This window comes from Pseudophryne corroboree, chromosome 2 (assembly GCF_028390025.1).
Source record: "Pseudophryne corroboree isolate aPseCor3 chromosome 2, aPseCor3.hap2, whole genome shotgun sequence".
Classification (NCBI taxonomy): Eukaryota; Metazoa; Chordata; class Amphibia; order Anura; family Myobatrachidae; genus Pseudophryne; species Pseudophryne corroboree.
The window spans coordinates 57,703,718-57,727,749 of record NC_086445.1 but is presented as its reverse complement, the minus strand read 5'-3'; the positions used below and the strand labels follow the sequence as shown (position 1 = coordinate 57,727,749).

At 48.5% G+C, this 24,032-nt stretch overlaps 1 protein-coding gene and 1 long non-coding RNA gene across 3 annotated transcripts in view; one reads left to right on the top strand and one right to left on the bottom strand.

Annotated features, from left to right (window-relative positions):
* LOC134998146 (uncharacterized) overlaps positions 1-22,797 on the bottom strand; it is a 68,163-nt gene extending 45,366 nt beyond the window's left edge. Inside the window, exon 1 of the long non-coding RNA XR_010200463.1 lies at positions 22,572-22,797. This is a non-coding gene — a long non-coding RNA (uncharacterized LOC134998146). The remainder of the gene's footprint in view (positions 1-22,571) is intronic.
* Positions 13,092-24,032, top strand: part of RAB30 (RAB30, member RAS oncogene family) — a 129,466-nt gene continuing 118,525 nt past the window's right edge. For both annotated transcript variants that reach the window (XM_063951334.1, XM_063951337.1), the window contains exon 1: positions 13,092-13,255. The gene's annotated coding sequence lies outside the window, so the exon portion shown is untranslated. The remainder of the gene's footprint in view (positions 13,256-24,032) is intronic.

Genomic DNA, 24,032 nt, shown 5'->3' with positions numbered 1-24,032 from the left:
CACACAAAAATGATCAATGGAAATAAAATTTATTAACCCATGGAGGTCTGGATTTGGAGTCACCCTCAAAATTAAAGTGGAAAAACACACTACAGGCTGATCCAACTTTGATGTAATGTCCTTAAAACAAGTCAAAATGAGGCTCAGTAGTGTGTGTGGCCTCCACGTGCCTGTATGACCTCCCTACAACCCACACAAGTGGCTCAGGTAGTGCAGCTCATCCAGGATGGCACATCAATGAGAGCTGTGGCAAGAAGGTTTGCTGTGTCTGTCAGCGTAGTGTCCAGAGCATGGAGGCATTACCAGGAGACAGGCCAGTACATCAGGAGACGTGGAGGAGGCCGTAGGAGGGCAACAACCCAGCAGCAGGACCGCTACCTCCGCCTTTGTGCAAGGAGGAACAGGAGGAGCACTGCCATAGTCCTGCAAAATGACCTCCAGCAAGCCACAAATGTGCATGTGTCTACTCAAACAATCAGAAACAGACTCCATGAGGGTGGTATGAGGGCCCGACGCCCACAGGTGGGGGTTGTGCTTACAGCCCAACACCGTGCAGGACGTTTGGCATTTGCCAGAGAACACCAAGATTGGCAAATTCGCCACTGGCGCCCTGTGCTCTTCACAGATGAAAGCAGGTTCTCACTGAGCACATGTGACAGACGTGACAGAGTCTGGAGACGCCAAGGAGAACGTTCTGCTGCCTGCAACATCCTCCAGCATGACCGTTTTGGCAGTGGGTCAGTAATGATGTGGGGTGGCATTTCTTTGGGGGGCCGCACAGCCCTCCATGTGCTCGCCAGAGGTCGCCTGACTGCCATTAGGTACTGAGATGAGATCCTCAGACCCCTTGTGAGACCATATGCTGGTGCGGTTGGCCCTGGGTTCCTCCTAATGCAAGACAATGCTAGAACTCATGTGGCTGGAGTGTGTCAGCAGTTCCTGCAAGACGAAGGCATTGATGCTATGGACTGGCCCGCCCGTTCCCTAGACCTGAATCCAATTGAGCACATCTGGGACATCATGTCTCGCTCCATCCACCAATGCCACATTGCACCACAGACTGTCCAGGAGTTGGCGGATGCTTTAGTCCAGGTCTGGGAGGAGATCCCTCAGGAGACCATCCACCACCTCATCAGAAGCATGCCCATGCATTGTAGGGAGGTCATACAGGCATGAGGAGGCCACAGACACTAATGAGCCTCATTTTGACTTGTTTTAAGGACATTACATCAAAGTTGGATCAGCCTGTAGTGTGTTTTTCCACTTTAATTTTGAGGGTGACTCCAAATCCAGACCTCCATGGGTTAATAAATTTGATTTCCATTGATCATTTTTGTGTGATTTTGTTGTCAGCACATTCAACTATGTAAAGAACAAAGTATTTAATAAGAATATTTCATTCATTCAGATCTAGGATGTGTTATTTTCGTGTTCCCTTTATTTTTTTGAGCAGTGTAAATATATGTACAGTATGTTTGCTTTCCTTTTTTTTAAAGACTTAAAGGCTCTTTATTTTCCTCCCCTGGAGAAGAAAGGGCAGGGGGTGATAAAGTGGGTGCTGCTGCATTTCACCTTCCTTCACTGACAGCTAAACACCAAGGGGGGGATGTGACTAAATAAAACCACTAGGGAAAACAAAGGCACAAATGGGCAGAGGAGGTGGTGCTGTCACCTGTAATTAGTGAGCCGTTCAAAAGAACCGGCTCTTTTCCATGAGCTGAACCGTTCAGAGCCGCTCACGGAAAAGAGCAGAGTTGCCCATCTCTACAGTAGCTCCAAAATCCCCCCCCCCCCCCCCTATTGGTTAACTGCATCTACAGGCTATGGGTCTCATTTATCAACGAGGGATAAAACGCGTAGTCAATGATAAAACTCGTCGTGAATTATAAAACTTGTTGCGTATGATAAATGGCGCTCCAGTCAATCAGCTCCCAACTGTCACTTTTCAAACACATGAAAGGAGCTGAACACATGACAGTTGGGGGCTTATTGTCTTGAGCACAATTTATCATACGCAACGCGTTTTATCATTCACGACGGGTTTTATCACTCATTGATAAATGAGCAACTTTGTGCCTATTTAAGCATTCTCGCAAGTCAAGGATCTTGCAGCCTCCATCCTCCTCCTTTTCTGAAGTGTTGTGCACTGTCAGAGGGCGAGAAAGAATCTTTTTGAATTCACGAGACTCCTCATTTTGTGCCATGATGTAATTAGCAGGGTTGGCAAGTTCTCGCAAACTGATTACCCTGAATAAATTCTTTGATACACAGGGGTGTTAACCCTCAGTCAGGCGCAGCTGGCCTGACAGGCGGCGCAAAGCTGTTCTCGCTCCCCTCTCCGCCCCAAGGGGGCGCAGGGGCCTGTCCCTCCTAGTACCTTCCTATCTCTAGGTGCTGTTGGAACCCCCCCTAGTCAGTTTTCCCGCCGCCTGCGTGGAGTGCAGTAGTGACCCTCCTGGCCTCTCAGGCACACTGCGCCCAAACTCTGACTTTTGAAGGTTCGTTTTTCCTTTTATTTTCATCTATTGTTTATTTTGCTCATTTTATGAATGAAAATTACAAAGGTTGTGGATATTTTGCGGAAATATGTAGGTTTGTCCAGGGTGGCCCCTCAGGCACACTGCGCCCAAACTTATACTCATGTTTGTGTTTTCTCTTTTTTGCTTCAGATGTTCTGCTGAAATGGCCGTAAAACCTACGATTTCTCTCTTTGTACATCCTAATGAAGGTCACGGATCACTTTAAGAGCGTTAGAATTGAGTTAATTAGGTGCTAATGACGATTTTCTAACAGGCGCCTGACGGAGGGTTAATAATGAACACCTTGATACATATAGAAAAAATAAGATTTTACTCACCGGTAAATCTATTTCTCGTAGTCCGTAGTGGATGCTGGGAACTCCGTAAGGACCATGGGGAATAGCGGCTCCGCAGGAGACTGGGCACAACTAAAGAAAGCTTTAGGACTACCTGGTGTGCACTGGTTCCTCCCTCTATGACCCTCCTCCAGACCTCAGTTAGGATACTGTGCCCGGAAGAGCTGACACAATAAGGAAAGGATTTGGAATCCCGGGTAAGACTCATACCAGCCACACCAATCACACCGTACAACTCGTGATACTATACCCAGTTAACAGTATGAATAATAACTGAGCCTCACGAACAGATGGCTCATAACAATAACCCTTTAGTTAGGCAATAACTATATACAAGTATTGCAGACAATCCGCACTTGGGACGGGCGCCCAGCATCCACTACGGACTACGAGAAATAGATTTACCGGTGAGTAAAATCTTATTTTCTCTAACGTCCTAAGTGGATGCTGGGAACTCCGTAAGGACCATGGGGATTATACCAAAGCTCCCAAACGGGCGGGAGAGTGCGGATGACTCTGCAGCACCGAATGAGCGAACTCTAGGTCCTCCTCAGCCAGGGTATCAAACTTGTAGAATTTAGCAAATGTGTTTTACCCCGACCAAGTAGCTGCTCGGCAAAGTTGTAAAGCCGAGACCCCTCGGGCAGCCGCCCAAGAAGAGCCCACCTTCCTCATGGAATGGGCTTTTACAGATTTAGGATGCGGCAGTCCAGCCGCAGAATTTGCAAGTTGAATCGTGCTACAGATCCAGCGAGCAATAGTCTGCTTTGAAGCAGGCGCACCCAACTTGTTGGGTGCATGCAGGATAAATAGCGAGTCAGTCTTTCCGACTCCAGCTGTCCTGGAAACATAGATTTTTAGGGCCCGGACTACGTCCAGCAACTTGGAATCCTCCAAGTCACGAGTAGCCGCAGGCACCACAATAGGCTGGTTCAAATGAAAAGCTGAAACCACCTTTGGGAGAAATTGGGGACGAGTCCTCAATTCCGCCCTATCCATATGGAAAATGATAAAGCCGCCAATTCTGACACACGCCTGGCCGAAGCCAAGGCCAACAGCATGACCACTTTCCACGTGAGATATTTTAAATCCACGGTTTTAAGTGGTTCAAACCAATGTGACTTTAGGAAATTCAACACCACGTTGAGATCTCAAGGTGCCACTGGGGGCACAAAAGGGGGCTGAATATGCAGCACTCCCTTAACAAATGTCTGAACTTCAGGTAGTGAAGCCAGTCCTTTCTGGAAGAAAATCGATAGAGCCGAAATCTGGACCTTAATGGAACCCAATTTTAGGCCCATAGTCACCCCTGACTGTAGGAAGTGCAGAAAACGGCCCAGCTGAAATTCCTCCGTTGGGGCCTTCCTGGCCTCACACCACGCAACATATTTTCGCCATATGCGGTGATAATGGTTTGCGGTCACTTCTTTCCTAGCTTTAATCAGCGTAGGGATGACTTCCACCGGAATGCCCTTTTCCTTCAGGATCCGGCGTTCAACCGCCATGCCGTCAAACGCAGCCGCGGTAAGTCTTGGAACAGACAGGGCCCCTGCTGCAGCAGGTCCTGTCTGAGCGGCAGAGGCCATGGGTCCTCTGAGATCATTTCTTGAAGTTCTGGGTACCAAGCTCTTCTTGGCCAATCCGGAACAATGAGTATAGTTCTTACTCCTCTTTGTCTTATTATCCTCAGTACCTTGGGTATGAGAGGAAGAGGAGGGAACACATAAACCGACTGGTACACCCACGGTGTCACTAGAGCGTCCACAGCTATTGCCTGAGGGTCTCTCGACCTGGCGCAATATCTTTCTAGCTTTTTGTTGAGGCGGGACGCCATCATGTCTACCTGTGGCCGTTCCCAGCGATTTACAATCAGATGAAAGACTTCTGGATGAAGTCCCCACTCTCCCGGGTGGAGGTCGTGCCTGCTGAGGAAGTCTGCTTCCCAGTTGTCCACTCCCGGAATGAACACTGCTGACAGTGCTAACACGTGATTTTCCGCCCATCGGAGAATCCTTGTGGCTTCTGCCATCGCCGTCCTGCTTCTCGTGCCGCCCTGTCGGCTTACATGGGCGACCGCCGTGATGTTGTCTGACTGGATCAGTACCGGCTGGTTTTGAAGCAGGGGTCTTGCCTGACTTAGGGCATTGTAGATGGCCCTTAGTTCCAGAATATTTATGTGTAGGGAAATCTCCTGGCTTGACCATAGCCCTTGGAAGTTTCTTCCCTGTGTGACTGCCCCCCAGCCTCGAAGGCTGGCATTCGTGGTCACCAGGACCCAGTCCTGTATGCCGAATCTGCGGCCCTCTAGAAGATGAGCATTCTGCAGCCACCACAGCAGAGACACCCTGGTCCTTGGAGACAGGGTTATCAGCCGATGCATCTGAAGATGGGATCCGGACCACTTGTCCAACAGATCCCACTGAAAGATTCTTGCATGGAACCTGCCGAATGGAATTGCTTCGTAGGAAGCTACCATTTTTCACAGGACTCGCGTGCAGTGATGCACCGAGACCTGTTTTGGTTTCAGGAGATCTCTGACTAGAGACGACAACTCCTTGGCTTTCTCCTCCAGGAGAAACACCCTTTTCTGGTCTGTGTCCAGAATCATCCCCAGAAACAGTAGACGTGTCGTAGGAACCAGCTGTGGCTTTGGAATATTCAGAATCCAACCGTGCTGTTGTAGCACCTCCCGAGATAGTGCTACCCCGACCAACAACTGCTCCCTGGACCTCGCCTTTATAAGGAGATCGTCCAAGTATGGGATAATTAAAACTCCCTTTTTTCGAAGGAGTATCATCATTTCGGCCATTACCTTGGTAAATACCCTCGGTGCCGTGGACAGACCAAACGGCAACGTCTGGAATTGGTAATGACAGCCCTGTACCACAAATCTGAGGTACTCCTGGTGAGGAAGGTAAATAGGGACATGTAGGTAAGCATCCTTGATGTCCAGTGATACCATGTAATCCCCTTCCTCCAGGCTTGAAATAACCGCCCTGAGCGATTCCATCTTGAACTTGAACCTTTTTATATAGGTGTTCAAGGATTTCAAATTTAAAATGGGTCTCACCGAACCGTCCGGTTTCGGTACCACAAACATTGTGGAATAGTAACCCCTTCCTTGTTGAAGGAGGGGTACCTTGACTATCACCTGCTGCGAATACAGCTTGTGAATCGCCTCCAGCACTGCCTCCCTGTCCGGGGGAGCTGTTGGCAAGGCAGATTTGAGGAAATGGTGCGGGGGAGACGTCTCGAATTCCAGCTTGTACCCCTGAGATACTACTTGTAGAATCCAGGGATCCACCCGTGAGCGAGCCCACTGGTCGCTGAAGTTCTTGAGACGGGCCCCCACCGTACCTGGCTCCGCCTGTGGAGCCCCAGCGTCATGCGGTGGACTTAGAGGAAGCGGGGGAGGGCTTTTGTTCCTGGGAACTGGCTGTATGCTGCAGCTTTTTTCCTCTACCTCTGCCTCTGGGCAGAAAGGACGCGCCTTTAACCCGCTTGCCTTTCTGGGGCCGAAAGGACTGTACCTGATAATACGGTGCTTTCTTTGGCTGTGAGGGAACATGGGGTAAAAATGCTGACTTCCCAGCTGTCGCTGTGGAAACGAGGTCCGAGAGACCATCCCCAAACAACTCCTCACCCTTGTAAGGCAAAACTTCCATGTGCCTTTTAGAATCTGCATCCCCTGTCCACTGCCGAGTCCATAAACCAGTGGCGTGCGGTGAGCTCAGTGGCTGGTGAGGCACTGCAGCCATAATGTCTGCTGTGTCCCGCCGATGCCTGCCACCGCACCCAAGCCAATGCCTGCTACCACCGCTGTCCCTGGGTCAGTGGGAGACAAAGAAAGGCAGTGGGCGATTCCAGGGAGAAGCAGTGGGTGATGCTAGGGAGAGGGTGTTGCCAGTGAGAGGGTGATAGCAGTGGGTGACGCAAGGGAAAAGATGACAGCAGTTTGTAACAGGGAGAGGGTGACAGCAGTGGGTGATGCCAGGGAGAGGATGATGCCAGGGAGCTGGTGACAGCAAGAGGGTCACAGGGAGAGGGTGACAGCAGTCTGTGACAGCTGTGGGTCACAGGGAGATGATGACAGGAAGAGGTTGATGCCAGGGAGTTGGTGACAGGAAGAGGGGAGAGGGTGACTGCAGTTGGCGCCAGCTGTGGGTATCGGAGAGAGGGTAACGCCAGGTAGAGGGTGACAGCAGTCAGTGCCAGCTGTGGGCAACAAGGAGAGGTTGACGCCAGGCAGAGGGTGACAGTGAGAGGGTAGAGCAGTCTGTGCCAGCTGTGGGTAATGGAGAGAGGGTGACGACAGGGAGAGCATGAAAGGGAGAGGGTGACAGCAGTCCGTGCCAGCTGTGGGTAACGGGAAGAGGATGACGCCAGGGATAGGGTGGCAGGGAGAGTGTGACAGCAGTCGGGGCCAGCTGTGGCTGACGGGGAGAGGGTGACAGCAGTCAGTGCCAGCTGTGGGTGATGTCGAGGGGGCAACGCCAGGGAGAGGGTGACAGTGAGAGGATACCAGCAGTCTGTGCCAGCTGTGGGTGACAGGAAGAGGGTGACGCCAGGGAGAGCACATTACTGTCCCACTCTACCAGCAATATAGAATACAACGGAAGGAGTACAGCCCTGAGCCTTGGGTCCCTGATAAAGCATGGGTGAGCTCAGCCCATTACAAACTAAAGTACCTGCCACTCTTCCCTCACCGCATCCCCCGCTGCACATAGGCGTGCGCAGCACATTTTATTAGGGGGTACACCGTTGTAGAGGCGTGTCTAGTACCACCTACCTACTGGGCATGTCTAGCAACACCTATCGGACATGTCTAGCACCGCCTATTGCCATTCTTTTCTATTCGATATGCACCTTACCTATATGGTGACTTCTCATAACGGGGAACCTCTGAAGAAATGTATCCTCCCTGGGCAGACGGCGTCTTCAGTCGGTAATCACTATTCATGTAGGAGATCACATGATCCGGAAGATGCCTGTTTGTGTAGGAATATAAGCAATGTAATCAACAGAGATTCACCCAGACTCGTGTCACCTCCTACCCGCTGCATCTCTCAGCCACACCATTACCCCTTCCCTGCATCTCTCAGCCACAACATCATCTCCGCCCTGCATCGTCTCTCAGCCACACCATCATCTCCTCCCTGCGTCGTCTCTCAGCCACGCCATAATCTCCTCCCTGCGTCGTCTCTCAGCCACGCCATCATCTCCTCCCTGCGTCGTCTCTCAGCCACACCATCATCTCCTCCCTGCGTCGTCTCTCAGTCACACAATCATCTCCTCCCTGCGTCGTCTCTCAGCCACGCCATCATCTCCTCCCTGCGTCGTCTCTCAGCCACACCATCATCTCCCATCTGAATCTCTCGCAATACCCCTCACTTTGTCTCTCATTCTCCCCACTTCACTCTGTGCCTCTGAGCCTCCCACCCTTCTGTCTATGCCTCTCAGTCACCCGCCCTTCACTGTCTCTCAGCCTCATCAGTGGTGGGTCCAGCAGGAGAACACGGGCAGGTGAGCGGCCGTTCGAGTGGTGTGACGTCATCGGGTCACATCACACAGTACATTGAGGCGGAGGAGTAGTGTGGAGCAGCGGGCTGGATGGGAGTAGTGGTGCATAGCAGGGAGGGTAGGATGGGAGTAGTGGTGCATAGCAGGGGGTAGGATGGGAGTAGTGGTGCATAGCAGGGAGGGTAGGATGGGAGTAGTGGTGCATAGCAGGGAGGGTAGGATGGGAGTAGTGGTGCATAGCAGGGAGGGTAGGATGGGAGTAGTGGTGCATAGCAGGGAGGGTAGGATGGGAGTAGTGGTGCATAGCAGGGGGTAGGATGGGAGTAGTGGTGCATAGCAGGGGGTAGGATGGGAGTAGTGGCGCGGAGCAGGTAGGGCAGGATGAGAGTAGTGGTGCATAGCAGGGGGTTGGATGGGAGTAGTGGTGTATAGTAGAGGGGTAGGATGGGAGTAGTGGTGCATAGCAAGGGGGTAGGATGAGAGTAGTGGTGCATAGCAGGGGGGTAGGATGGGAGTAGTGGTGCGGAGCAGGGAGGGCAGGATGAGAGTAGTGGTGCATAGCAGGGGGTAGGATGGGAGTAGTGGTGCGGAGCAGGGAGGGCAGGATGAGAGTAGTGGTGCATAGCAGGGGGGTAGGATGGGAGTAGTGGTGCGGAGCAGGGAGGGCAGGATGAGAGTAGTGGTGCATAGCAGGGGGGTAGGATGGGAGTAGTGGTGCGGAGCAGGGAGGGCAGGATGAGAGTAGTGGTGCATAGCAGGGGGTTGGATGGGAGTAGTGGTGTATAGTAGAGGGGTAGGATGGGAGTAGCGGTGCATAGCAAGGGGGCAGGATGAGAGTAGTGGTGCATAGCAGGGGGGCAGGATGAGAGTAGTGGTGTGGAGCAGGGAGGGCAGGATGAGAGTAGTGGTCAATAGCAGGGGGGCAGGATGAGAGTAGTGGTGCATAGCAGGGGGGCAGGATGAGAGTAGTGGTGCGGAGCAGGGAGGGCAGGATGAGAGTAGTGGTGCATAGCAGGGGGGCGGATGAGAGTAGTGGTGCGGAGCAGGGAGGGCAGGATGAGAGTAGTGGTGCAATTGCAGGGGGGTAGGATGAGAGTAGTGGTGTGGAGCAGGGAGGGCAGGATGAGAGTAGTGGTGCATAGCAGGGGGGCAGGATGAGAGTAGTGGTGCGGAGCAGGGAGGGCAGGATGAGAGTAGTGGTGCAATTGCAGGGGGGTAGGATGAGAGTAGTGGTGTGGAGCAGGGAGGGCAGGATGAGAGTAGTGGTGCATAGCAGGGGGGTAGGATGGGAGTAGTGGTGTGGAGCAGGGGGAGCAGGAAGGGAGTAATGATGCTGAGCTGGGGGGGGGGCAGGATGGAAGCACTGCTGGGAAGGAGCAGGCAGTTAAACATCAATGTCCCATCACCTGTAGCTCCCGGTCCCGGCCGCGATCTCTCGCTTCTATTTGCCGTTTTTCATAGTTCATGTACATGTGCCTATTAGCTCCCCGCCCTCCCATCCCCCGGTAATGCATGCAGTCCGGCCAGAGGCGCCGCCACTGCGATACCCCTTCCACTCGGCTACCAATCCCCCGCACGGCGCACCCCCCCGCACGGCGCACGGACTCCTCGTCTGCCTGGTGTGAGGCTCCTCTGCTCTGGCTGCCTCGCACCAGGCAGACGAGCAGTCAGGACGCCGTGCGGGGGGGTTAGCCGAATGAAAAGGGTATCGTAGTGGCGGCTCTTGTCTCTCTGCCTCTGGCCGGACTGCATTACCTGGGGCTGGGAGGGCGGGGAGATAACAGGCGGCCGCACTTGTAGGTGTAGAAGTATACTAAAATACACGAGACGTCCGTCCATCCGTCCCCCTCCATCCCGGCGACTGTCCAATGACATCACTGTTAGTGACAGGGGCGTGCTTTCATTTAGGCAGAAAGCACGCCTCCTGTCACAGAGGCACTTATAGTAAGTGCCGCTTTTGATGATTCTTTTAATGGGCTTTCACTGCCCAAAGCTTAGCCCCGCCCCCAGCCTCCGGCCATTTATCATTGCTAGCGGGAGGCACTGGCAGCAGTGCCTCTGAATCACATTATAGACAGTTTTTTCATAAATCTAAAAGATTAGAATAATGTAAAGACTAAAGCAGATAGTTATGACACAGAATATGTGTCATAAGTATCTTCTTTACATTAGCTTACTCATCAAGGACAGAGGAGGCACTGCCTCCCCTGACTGCACGTCCCTGCCATAAACCCCTCCTGGCAGAAATGGACATTGCACTTATTTTAGATGCCAGCCGGCAAATATCCCTCTGTGCATCTCTCATGTATAAGACTGCGTCTTTAATATGCTCTATGGTTAGCAATATAGTGTCCTGTCTAAGGTATCAATATTTTCTGACAGGGAATCTGACCACGCAGCTGCAGCACTGCACATCCATGCTGAAGCAATAGCTGGTCTCAGTATAATACCTGCGTGTGTATAAACAGACTTCAGGATAACCTCCTGCTTCCCATCAGCAGGCTCCTTTAGGGCGGCGAGACTGTAGTGCCACCTTCTTTGACAGGCGTGTGAGCGCTTTATCTACCCTAGGGGATGTCTCCCAACGTGACCTATCCTCTGGCGGGAAAGGGTACGCCATTAGTAACATTTTAGAAATTACTAGTTTCTTATCGGGGGAAGCCCACGCTTCTTCACACACTTCATTTAATTCATCAGAAGGGGGAAAAACCACTGGTAGTTTTTTCTCCCCAAACATAATACCCTTTTTTGTGGTACCTGGGGTAATATCAGAAATGTGCAACACGTTTTTCATTGCCGTAATCATGTAACGTGTGGCTCTATTGGAATGTACACTAGTCTCATCATCGTCGACACTGGAGTCAGTATCTGTGTCGACATCTGTGTCTGCCATCTGAGGTAGCGGGCGTTTTAGAGCCCCTGATGGCTTTTGAGACGTCTGGGCAGGCACGGGCTGAGAAGCCGGCTGTCCCACATCTGATATGTCGTCAAACCTTTTATGTAAGGAGTTGACACTGTCGCGTAATTCCTTCCACATATCCATCCACTCAGGTGTCGACCCCGCAGGGGGTGACATCACATTTATCGGCACCTGCTCCGCCTCCACATAAGCCTCCTCATCAAACATGTCGACACAGCCGTACTGACACACCGCACACACACAGGGAATGCTCTGACTGAGGACAGGACCCCACAAAGCCCTTTGGGGAGACAGAGAGAGAGTATGCCAGCACACACCAGAGCGCTATATAAAACAGGGATACACACTACACAGTGATTTTACCCCTTATAGCTGCTTATATATCACAGATTGCGCCTAAATTTAGTGCCCCCCCCCCCCCCCTCTCTTTTTTATCCTATGTAGTCTGGAACTGCAGGGGAGAGCCTGGGGAGCGATCCTTCCAGCGGAGCTGTGAGGGAAAATGGTGCCAGTGTGCTGAGGGAGATAGCCCCGCCCCTTTTCCGGCGGGCTTCTCCCGCTTTTTTTATACAGTTATGGCAGGGGATTTTACACATATATAGTCTTAAAGGCTATATTATGTGTTAATTTGCCAAGTAAGGTACTTATATTGCAGCCCAGGGCGCCCCCCCCCCCCAGCGCCCTGCACCCATCAGTGACCGGAGTATGTGGTGTGCCTGGGGAGCAATGGCGCACAGCTGCAGTGCTGTGCGCTACCTTAATGAAGACCGAAGTCTTCTGCCGCCGATTTCCAGGAACGTCTTCTTGCTTCTGGCTCTGCTAGGGGGACGGCGGCGCGGCTCCGGGACCGGACGACCGAGGCTGGGCCTGTGTTCGATCCCTCTGGAGCTAATGGTGTCCAGTAGCCTAGAAGCCCAAGCTAGCTGCAAGCAGGTAGGTTCGCTTCTCTCCCCTAGGTCCCTCGTAGCAGTGAGTTTGTTGCCAGCAGATCTCACTGAAAATAAAAAAACTAAATATTACTTTCTTTCTAAGAGCTCAGGAGAGCCCCTAGTGTGCATCCAGCTCGGCCGGGCACAAAATTCTAACTGAGGTCTGGAGGAGGGTCATAGAGGGAGGAGCCAGTGCACACCAGGTAGTCCTAAAGCTTTCTTTAGTTGTGCCCAGTCTCCTGCGGAGCCGCTATTCCCCATGGTCCTTACGGAGTTCCCAGCATCCACTTAGGACGTTAGAGAAATACGATTACTACATAGGCCCCTAAAATCTTTACTTTTATTCCCAGGCTCTACTAGAATAGCCAGGCCTTAAATAAAGTGCACATATTTGGTATTGCTATACTTGCAGATTAAAATCTGAGGTAAATCCCTACGGTTACACTATTTCTGTTAAAGAGCCCATGGTTAACAAGAAATGGGGATTGCATGTCTCCCTATTTATCAGCACCATATCCTGCATACACATGCATTCCATCTCCTTAGGCCTATTTGCAACATTATTCTTTATCCAATATATATTATGAAACTTCTCAGCCTTTCCCTTTCTTGCTGTGCTATCCCTCCCAGTTCAAAATGCAATGCCTCCTCCTGTCAGGATGCCTAAAGCAGCCTCTGCTATGTTGCCAGAGCCTCCCCTCTGCGTCTGCTGGGAGCTGTAGTCCGCCAGTCCCCAGATCCCACTGAGCTAGGCTGAGAAATTCCTTTTGCCTGAACTACATCTCCCAGAATTCCCGGCGGCAGGCTTCACCCTCCGCTCTGTTATTGGTCTGCTGCCCTGAGGAATGATGTCATTATAAGAAAGCAGAGAGAGAACTCCTGTGCATTCATTGTGCATGGAGCATTATTAGTAAGGGGGCTGCATCCATCCACCCACCCACCACACATCACCAATGCCCTGGTGGTGATCAGACCTGCACACCCTCTTCTTCTGTATGCATCCCACTCAAGGTGAGCAATGCACTGTTTAATGCATGCATTCATGCTATATATCCTTTATATTCTTGCTTGTACTAAGGACTGGTCTGTGAGATGCTGTCAGCAACTTGCCCTGGCCAGCTGCTGGGCTCTGCAGTGCTGTGCATGTGTGTGGGTTATCCTAGGGGGTGCATGGTTTGCTTTTCCCCCAGAGAAAGAATTGGCTGCAGAATCCTCACCAGGCAGCTGGGAGGCTGGAGGAGGAAGCACCCAGCATCTGTATATTACAAATGCCTGTATTTCTGTAATCGTAGTAAGAGATGTGGCTTCAGTTCTGCAGTGTCTCTGACACACCAATAGATGCTGTGACCGGGGCATCTCTATTCTCCTTTGCAGATCATCAGATAGGGTCCAGCTGACGTGTTAGGGTCTGATAGAGGTTTGCAAAATGTTTTAATCCATTGAATGCATATTCCCAACTTTATTGCTTTTTTTTTTTTTTAACCCCAGAGATTGGTGGTTCAAGCAGAACGTTCTGTAAAGGGGTAGAGAGGCTTTAATTGTTGGATTATGGTGGAAATACAATTGACGTACCTTTGACATAGGGTGCTTGATCAACTTCATCATTCGCATTGACAGAGCAGATGCACCAACGTACGTCATAACTGGATCATAGGAGGGTTGCAATTACACACAAACTGCAAGCACTTACTGTTTTTTTTTTTTTTTTTTAAAGTTACCTTGATTTTGGCGTTGTGTGGGTTGCTCAGTTTGGAGAGTTATATGACTAGCAAATAAGACGGGCATTGAGATGTAATACTGATGTGTCTAGTTAACGTTGTCTGCAGTCACCATAGGTTATATTCGCTTAGAGGAGACTGTAATGTATAACTGGTATTTATATTGTGTCATCATTTACTATAGTAGTGATGTCACACGTGTAAAAATCGGATTTATCTTGTGGGAGTAGTGGTAACACGGGACTCGGTGGGAAAGTGTTCTGTGGTAGAACGGCCATTGTAGAGTCCGGAATTGCGCTTGTAGAACTAAATGCTTATGTTTGCAGAATTGCGCGGGTAAGATGCCCCTATCTGTGCGCCTGGTTTCATACGAGTCATCAGAATCGTTGCGCACTTGCACTAGCTTTATCCTTTCTGCAAAGGATTTGTCTGAAAACAGGCGGGATTGCGCGTACACACAGATCTGCGTAGCCCGGAATCTCATCGATACATCCTCGCTGAACTTAGGGTGGGTATACACCAGAACGATATTGGAACAATTTGCCGTATTGGAACGACAGTCAGTCTACATCATCTAGTGTGTATGCACAATTGCGCGCTACCGCCGGTCATATGCGCCATCCTACAGTTGGCCGTTCTGCACGGTCAACCGGAAGATATTGAATGCGACCCGGCTCTTTGTAGTGAAGGTCAGAACAGTAATTGTTCCGTCCTTCATTACATCAGGCTGGTGTGTACGGGCAATGGGGCATGGTCCGGGCCGAAGGAAATTCGGTCCGGCTATTGGCCCAATTGGGTTCAGGTGTGTACCCACCCTTAAGCTGGGTCAGCGATGGGCAATCACTCCAACATTGGAACAAATGCCCATCACCACAGATTGTGTGTACACACTGGGGCAATGTTAATGAAGGATGGAACGATCACGTCAGGCCGCTAGCGATAGTCAAAAAAATGACGACGTTGCTAGCGACCACGGGAGCGCGCATATTGGGCACACATACTAAGCGATATGCCAGATATGTAGTTCCGATGGTGTTGCCCAACTCAGCCAATAAGATTCTAGCTGTCATTTACAATATTCTAGTAAATGACAGAATCTGACGTTGCTAAGGGCAACAGCCAAACTTTTCTGTGTGGTTTTTTTTTTTTGTTTTGTTTTGTTTTTTTTAGAAGTTTTACTCCTAAGGGCTCTATTTACCAAGACCCTGCTGTAATAACCAGTATGTATTTCTGCATATTGCAGTGCTATATAATGTTCCTATGCTGCATTTTACTATCCCAGGTTCCTCTGGGAGCCCCCAGCAAATACCACGTTCCACAGCAAGGTTTTTCTCCTGTCAACTGGCAGCCTAACGGAGGGCTTGACCCAGCAGGGTCCCAATTACGGAGAACAGCCAACGCCATCCTGACTGGTAGCTAGCTGCGAATTATTAAATTGCCTAAAGTTGCCGTCCCCATAGAGGTCTATGGGGATGGTGGTAAGAGCGACACAGCAGTAGAAATCAGTGAGAATTAGAAGAAGGTGAGACAGATCCTTTCTCCAGTACAAATGTCGGAGAAAGGGCTTATCCCACCTTCATAAATAAGAGGAAGAATGATCAAACCTTCCAAAGCTGACAAGTGGAGGCGTTGCCCATAGCAACCTATACAAGTCTAGCTATCATTTTATATAAAATACCTAGAGTCTGATTAGTTGCACCTCCAGTTGTCGTATGTAGAAGGTTTCGGAAGTCTTTCAAACGTATCCGTCACCTAACTGTACGTGCGGCACAGGAAGCCATTTTGTAGCTAGTGTCACAAAGCGTTGCCATTAGTTCCTAGTGAATGGATGAGCTGCTTTCTTATGAATAGTACAACAGCCCACAAAATACCTGCCTCTGCTGTGTGAAACCAACGGCTATACCTTATCTTAGTTCTTTATCCCTATTTTACCTCAAATTTTTTGTGACACATCTGAGATCGGCTGGTATCCCGCACCTCCGGCGATCTCGGACTACATTACATCTCGCTGGTTCTGTACCGTGTATCTGCTCACCAGCGAGGCTTGCAACGCGGTATAAACTAGTGCAGGAAAGATGCATGTATACTTTTGGGGCATTCGTGGCCCCACCGCCCTCACAGCCTCCTGCCCTTGGCTGAGAGACTAATTGGAAAAATGTGTGGAGCAGTCCCCAGGGCTCCGGTGAGAGAAGTGAGAAGGGCAATGTTACCCAGGAATGTAGTCGAAGACATTACATTTCTCAGATATGCTCTAAAGTTTTACTTGTGTTGCCTCAAGGGTGAAATTCTATATGGAGCGAGTTATCGCAGCTTTCATGAACACACATTTCTTCCCGATTCTGCATACATGAGTAATATTTGTAATTAAGCTAATTGCTGAATTTACTGTATGAAGTACAGATCAACTGGGGACGGTGGTAGTAATTGGGAAATGGTAGGCTTTCTGGCCGCTGTTCTACTCTCAGTCCGGAGTCCCTGGTCACAGCCAGTAAAGACAAATGATTATTTTGTATAAATATATTAATATAAAAAGTATTTGATTTAGTTTTGAATTTCTACTAAAATTAGCCTTTCATATTAAATAAGAAAACCCCACCTTTTTCATAATCACATATAAAAAAAATTAGATAAAGTCAATTAAATAAAACAGATAAAGATGGTAACTTAAGGCCCGGAACACACTAGGACGACTGGCATTCTTGCCGATGGCCAGGGTGATTTCCTTTCGCCCGGGACCAGCAGAGATTGCCGGTACACACTACACGATGTTATGAACGAAGGAACAATACCTTGTTCCGTCCTTCATTACACTACACCAAGTCGCATACAATATCTTCTGATTGGCCATGCAGCATGGCCAACCAGAGGATATTGCATGCAACCCGCGGGAGTGTGCAATTGAGGGTATACACTAAACCACAGGTTCTCAAACTCGGTCCTCAGAACCCCACACGGTTCATGTTTTGCAGGTCACCTGTAGATTTTTAAAATGTAACAGTTGGTGATACACAGTTCAGCTGTCGGGTGACATGGAAAACATGAACCGTGTGGGGTCCTGAGGACTGAGTTTTAGAACCACTGCACTAAACCATTGGTCTGCAAACTCGGTCCTCATTACCCCACACAGTGCATGTTTTGCAGGTAACCCAGCAGGTGCACAGGTGTATTAATTACTTACAGACTTTTTAAAAGGTCTGCAGGTGGAGCTAATTATTTCACTTGTGATTCTGTGAGGAGACCTGCAAAACATGCACTGTGTGTGTGTGGGGGGGGGGGGGGGGGGGTAATGAGGATCGAGTTTGCAGACCTATGCACTAGACCAGAGGTTCTCAAACTCGGTCCTCAGGACCCCACGCAGTGCATGTTTTGCAGGTAACCCAGCAGGTGCACAGGTGTAGTAATTACTCACTGACACATTTTAAAAGGTCCACAGGTGGAGCTAATTATTTCACTTGTGATTCTGTGAGGAGACCTGCAAAACATGCACTGTGTGGGGTCCTGAGGACCGAGTTTGAGAACCTCTGCACTAGACGATTTGTTGTACCAATATTCCCCCCCCCAAAAAAAAGGCACAGATTTGTGAAGTGCCAATAGTCATGGCACTTGGACAGTCTCTCCTGTCTCTGCCTTGGAAGACTGATACTCTGACAGATTTCCCTAAGGTTTCTTGGTGGTCTTCCAAACTAGTGTTTTTTTTGTTTTGTTTTTTAACATGAATGCTTAGTTTTGGAGAGTAATAAATTGCACGGTGATAAAGTACCAGCCAATCAGCTCCTGTCATTTTTCAAACACTGCCTGTAACATGACATCGTACATACACCCTATACTATATCGCAATGAACCGGCTGATATCAGCTAGATCGTATGCAATATTGCATAGTGTGACTGTGTACGCACCCTAAGAAAAAAGCGATGTGCTTGCTGGACTGCCCTGCAGTGCCCATATCGGCCATTTACAGTAGTTCCGACATCGCAAGGTTTCCATTGCACCTCTATGGGGTGCGAGAGAAAACGTGCAACATTGGTGGACACGATGTGCCTTTCCAGTGACTGCCCCTCTGATTTGTCGCTAAGGCCTTCTTAAGGGTATGTTTTGATTATATACAGAAGTATCAAACCTTCTGAAGAGGATTAGTTGCTAAGATAATGTCTTCACTTTTCCTCTTTACAAGGCTTAATACATCCCCCCCATTATAGTCACTAAAGGGGGGTAGACACTGGAGATTTCTCCCGGAGATATGTGATGTGATGAGTGATCTATCACAGACCGCTCAGCACACATCTCTCCCCCAACTCAGCACGATGTGTGCCGAGCGAGGGGGGTGACCGCTCATTTCACCCAGCGGTGAAATGAGTGGATTTACTAGATTTGGCATGCATGCCAAATCTAGAGCCGGCGATAGCGACGCACGCGCATCGCTGTCGCCAGCACCCCTACACACGGAGCGATGTGTTCTTAATTTCTAAGCAATCTAGTCAGATTGCTTAGAAATGAAGTGAACATCGCTCGGTGTGTACCCCCTTTACACAAGCTTATCATCCAGTTACTATTTGCTCCCTACAGTGTGAAAGGAGTTAACATTACTCAGACCGCTTCATATCAGATTATAAGATGTTGTTGTGGTAGGGAAGTTTATACAGTATATAGTTTATGCTACATGAAGGTCTGTTTTGATACATTGCGCTGGGAAAAGATAGATAAGGAGTGACAAGGCTCGTGTGTGACGGCAGAAACCGTGGCATTTTATCAGTTTGTTTCCTTCCACTTCGTCCTTATAAGTGCGCATTTTATACAAACTGCGCAAAGCGCTAAGTAGAATGACATTACCTACGTGGTGGTTACACGTACATTAACCAAAACACTTGCATACCTCCCAACATGACCCTCTCCAGGAGGGACAGAATGTTCTGCTCCTGGACTTCCCTCTTAATTTATGATTGCCACCACCTGTGCAGAAACACCTTTCTTATCCGTTAACGTGTTCAATATAAGTTAGGGCAATCATACATTAAGAGAAAAGTCCAGAAGCAGAGCATTGTGTCCCTCCTGGAGAGGGTCATGTTGGGAGGTATGGACTTGTGGTTCTTGCTCTAATAGGTTGTGTAACACATCTCATTGACTACAAATGTTACTGTCTAAGTAAATGCTGGGATGTACGTGGTCGGCAACACGGTAAAGCAGTGGTTAGCTTTGCTGTGTCACATCACTGGAATCATGGGTACGTTTCCAACCAGGATCATGTCTGTGTTGAGTTTGTGCTTACAGGTACTTCGGTTCCTCCCATACTCCCAACTGGTAGCTGAATTGTCTTCTGAGAAAAAAACGATAATGTGTGTGTGTACATGTGGTAGGAAATTAAGGGGTCTATGTACTAAGCCGTGGACAGAGATAACGTACCAGCCAATCAGCTCCTAACTGTCATTTTTCAAACACAGGGCCAGACTGTTCAAGCTTTGGAGAGTGATAAATAGCACGGTAATAAACCACCAGCCAATCAGCTCCTGTCATATTTCAAACACAGGGGGCAGATGTATTAAGCCTGGAGAAGTGATAAAGCAGTGATAAGTGCAAGGTGATAACGCACCAGCCAATCATTACGAATTTGAAAAAAATGACAGGAGCTGATTGGTTGGCGCGTTATCACCTTCCACTTATCACTGCTTTATCACTTCTCCAGGCTTAATACATCTGCCCTACAGCCTGTAACACGCCAGGTAGGAGCTGGTTGGCTGGTACTTTATCTCCATCCACTTTATCTCTCTCCAAGGCTTACTAAATAGACCCCATAAATAGTAAGCTCCTGTGGGGCAGGGACTGATGTGAATGACATTTCTCCTCGTCCTCTTCCTCAGCGTCCTTGCTCTTCATATGCTGTCTTGTACTATATTTTATTTGTTTTGAAGGGGCGTATCCACGCCCTCTGATATCCACGCCCTCTGTCTCTCTCGGTCACGCAGTTTGTCTCCGTGGCCCTGGAGATAACAATATACCGCGTCATGGAAAAATACATATTGTATAACCAGCGTCTCAACCAGTGGCCTACTGTGGTCCTCCATGGTTGGACCCTTCAGCCTCATCACAAACCCAGGGATACTGGATATTTTCCAAGGGAGAAAGGAAGCGTACCTCTCCGTTCAACGATTGATGACATTGGAAACATAAGATAAGATGATGTGGCCAAAATAGACTTTTCGGTTCCCCCTATAATGGCATTAGGGGTTTAAAACTCACTGACCACACCAAGGGGGAGATTTGGCAAATCTTGCAGAAAGATAAGGTAGAGAATTTTGCCCATGGCAACAAGCTTCTGTCATTTTACAGGTCTGTGCTAGAAAAATGACAGTAGTTGATTGGTCCTCTCTCTTGGTAGATCTCCCCCCAAGTTTCATATATTTTCAATATGTTGTGTTGTATGGGAGTATCTTATTGACCTAGAACCTGTACCATTATTGTATATAGCAAGCCGTGCTCCGTATGACAGAGACGTTGCTTTTAAAATCTCTAACCGTTCATCCTAATAATCTGTAATTAATTGATTTCTTGTGTCACATGTCCATTGTATAAATATCACTGTACATGAGTGATGTATGGAGTGGATTATTTCAGTCTAACGTATATAGAATCTCCCCTCCCCCCAATTTTGCTGCTTCCAAACTCATTTTAAAGGGTTTGTCCGCTAAATGTGTTGGACTTTATAGTGTGTAGTAAAATAAAACGTCTACCGCAGGAAAGAGCCTTACATAAACAGTATCTCAGATTTGGCTGCATTATGAATATTTCCGGCGACAGCCTGCAAAATCTGCAACCAATTAACCCCCTCAGGCTCTATTGTGGAGTAATTGCATTCTGTCTGGCCATATGGTGGGAGGTATTCCGCTTAATGAACCCTCAGTCCCACTGATATAGGATACAAAGTAACTTTCCACTGTAGTGACACATAGCCAGCATTGTATTTTCTGAAACATGGTGGTTGTTATTAATAAGCCTTCCCTGCTTACAATGTATGACAAGAAAGCCTATTCACCAAGAACCTGTGACATCACAGAGGTATGTGCCTCGTACCTCAGAGATGTCACTGGTTCTTAGTGAATTGACAGTAAGGAGTGCCTTGTACCTCAGTGACATCACTAAAATCACTAATTCTTAGTGAATAGACAGGCATGGAATATGCCTGTCAATTCACTAAGAGCTAGTGTTGTCACTGAGGTATGAGGCACTCCTTGCCTGTCAATTCATCAAGAACCAGTGACATCTCTGAGGTAGGAGCACATTCATACCTGTGAATTTACTGAGAAAAAGTGACATCACTGATGCTTGAGGCAATGTACGCCAATCAATCCACCAGTGATAGGATTGAGGCATGAGGCACTTAATGTCAATTAGTTCACTAGGAACCAGTGAATCATTAAGGCATTTCATGCCTGTCAATCCACTAGGGACCAGTGACATCACTAAGGCATTTCATGCCTGTCCATCCACTAGGGACCAGTGACATCACTGAGGCATTTCATGCCTGTCCATCCACTAGGAACCAGGACCATAAATAAGGCGTGAGGCACTTTATTCATATCAACACACTAGGAACCAGCAACATTATTGAGGCATGAGACGCTTCTTGCCTATCATTTCACTACGAACTAGAGAGTTGACGGAGGCATGAGGCACTTCCTTTCTATTGATCTGATGAGCTGTATACCGACTCAGCCCACCATATTGCTTCCTCTGCTAAGTGAATGAGGCTTGTCCATAGTGATTGGCATAAGATATGGAAATGGAGGGTGAAAGCGCTTTCATGTAAACCGTAAAGACCTTGCTCGTAAATGACATTGCTGAATTGATTAAACCAATTCATCAGGCTGACTGAATGGCCGTATTGATTTGTGCACGGTTTAGTAAGATATCATGAGTATTACACCCTTGGAAGGAGAGGCAGCGCTCTCCCATACGACTCAAAATCCATCTCACCCCACCCCCACCCAAACAACTTGTATAATACGGCTGCCCATTCAGACCCACTCCTTACCATCTGCCTCTGTGCCAGCCCTGGCATTACTCTCACACAGCAGAATCAGAGTTCTGTTTGCAGATATCGCTCCTGTTTTTCATTATGTAGCACTAAACCCCTTCAGTCAGCACTTTCCTACAAGAATTCCTTGGAAAAAGGTTTATTTTTGCTGGAAACCACTCTGCCCCTCCAGGGACCATCATTGTTAGGGAGAATTAGAACTAAATCTGTTTAATTGATTTAAAAATAAACCTGCCTGAGGTAACACAGCTGGTTAGTGCATTTCCAAACACGAGCTTCATCATGAAGAGCAAGGAACTTTCGAGGAATATCCAAGAAAAGGTTATTGAAATATACCATAAGGGGAAGTATATAAGGAGTATTACTATATCACAAATCTCTGGCTAGAAAACAAAAATGGGGCATCAGCATTGATCTATAACCACTCAGTGAACCTTAGCAATACATACGGTTACTGGAGAATATATGACACTAGAGTAAGTAAATAAGTGCATAATTTCATGGTCAAATATTCTCCAGTAACTGATGCACACTGCCACTCATCCTCACCCCAGCTGTACTCACATTATTAGTAATAGTCACCTTTTAGAAGCTGTAATCTGAGTCGGCACATTTCTACCGACTCCACAGCCCTGATAGGAGAACAACAACCCAAAGCATACAGCAAGACGTGGCTCAAATACAAAAATTTAGGGAGGTGCAGAGACAATGTCCAGACCTCAATCCCCACCCGAATCTGTGGAATGATTAGAAAATTGCTGTTCAGCAGTTAGCCCTGGAGCTTGTTACAAAGCAGAATGGGGGGAAACTGCAGACTTCCTCCAAATACTCACAGCTGTTGCTGCAGCTTAATATGCTTCTACCAATTACTGCAACATGGAGGTAACTGGTCATATAATCAATTGCCTGCTTTTTATTTGTAACGCGGGACAAGCTTCAGTCTAGTACTTTGTGCTGATTGATGGTGAGAACGTCGAACATATCCATTTTCCATGATGTAACATAACAAACCGATTTACCTTCCAGCACTGTGTCGGATGGGGTGTATCTAGTGCTATAGAAGCACAGAGCTGCCCCAATTTCCCCTTCCCCAAAAAACATGCCCGCATTGCTGTATCACATAGTAAACTCCTGGGATCACTGTTCTCTAAAGGGCCCTACTCACTGGCCGACCCGCCGCCGAGCTGCCCGACGGCGGATACAGCCGACGAGCGACCCGGCGGCGGGGGGGCAGTGACGGGGGGAGTGAAGTTTCTTCACTCCCCCCGTCACGCGGCTGCATTGAAGTGCAGGCAAATATGGACGAGATCGTCCATATTGGCCTGCATGCACAGCCGACGGGAGACCAGCGATGAACGAGCGCGGGGACGCGCATCGTTCATCGCAGGAGTCTCCACACTGAAAGATATGAACGAGTTCTCGTTCATTTATGAACGAGATCGTTCATATCTTTAAAAAAATCGGCCAGTGTGTAGGGCCTAAAAACCAGGGATCCTCCTCCGATTGGATCCTGTCACGTGTCAATATGCGCTGTTCCCTGCTTGATAATAAATCATAATAAAAAATAAGTTGGAAAAGCAGATAGGATTATCACATTGGGAATATGAGTCAGATGTACAGGTATCACACTGGGAATATGAATCAGATATACAGGTGTAATAGAAATATTTAAATCTTATAATCTACATTTGTCTTGTTACAGAAAAAGAACTGTCTATAGCATGGGTCTTCAACCTGTGGCCCTTCAGCTGCTGCGGAACTACACATCCCAGCATGCCCTGCCACAGTTTTGCTATTAAGGCATGGTAAAACTGAGGCAGGGCATGCTGGGATGTGTAGTTCCGCAGCAGCTGGAGGGCCACAGGTTGAAGACCTATGGTCTATACCAGAGGTTCTCAAACTCGGTCCTCGGGGGCACACACAGTGCATGTTTTGCAGGTAACCCAGCAGGTGCACAGGTGTATTAATTACTCACTGACACATTTTAAAAGGTCCACAGGTGGAGCTAATTATTTCACTTGTGATTCTGTGAGGAGACCTGCA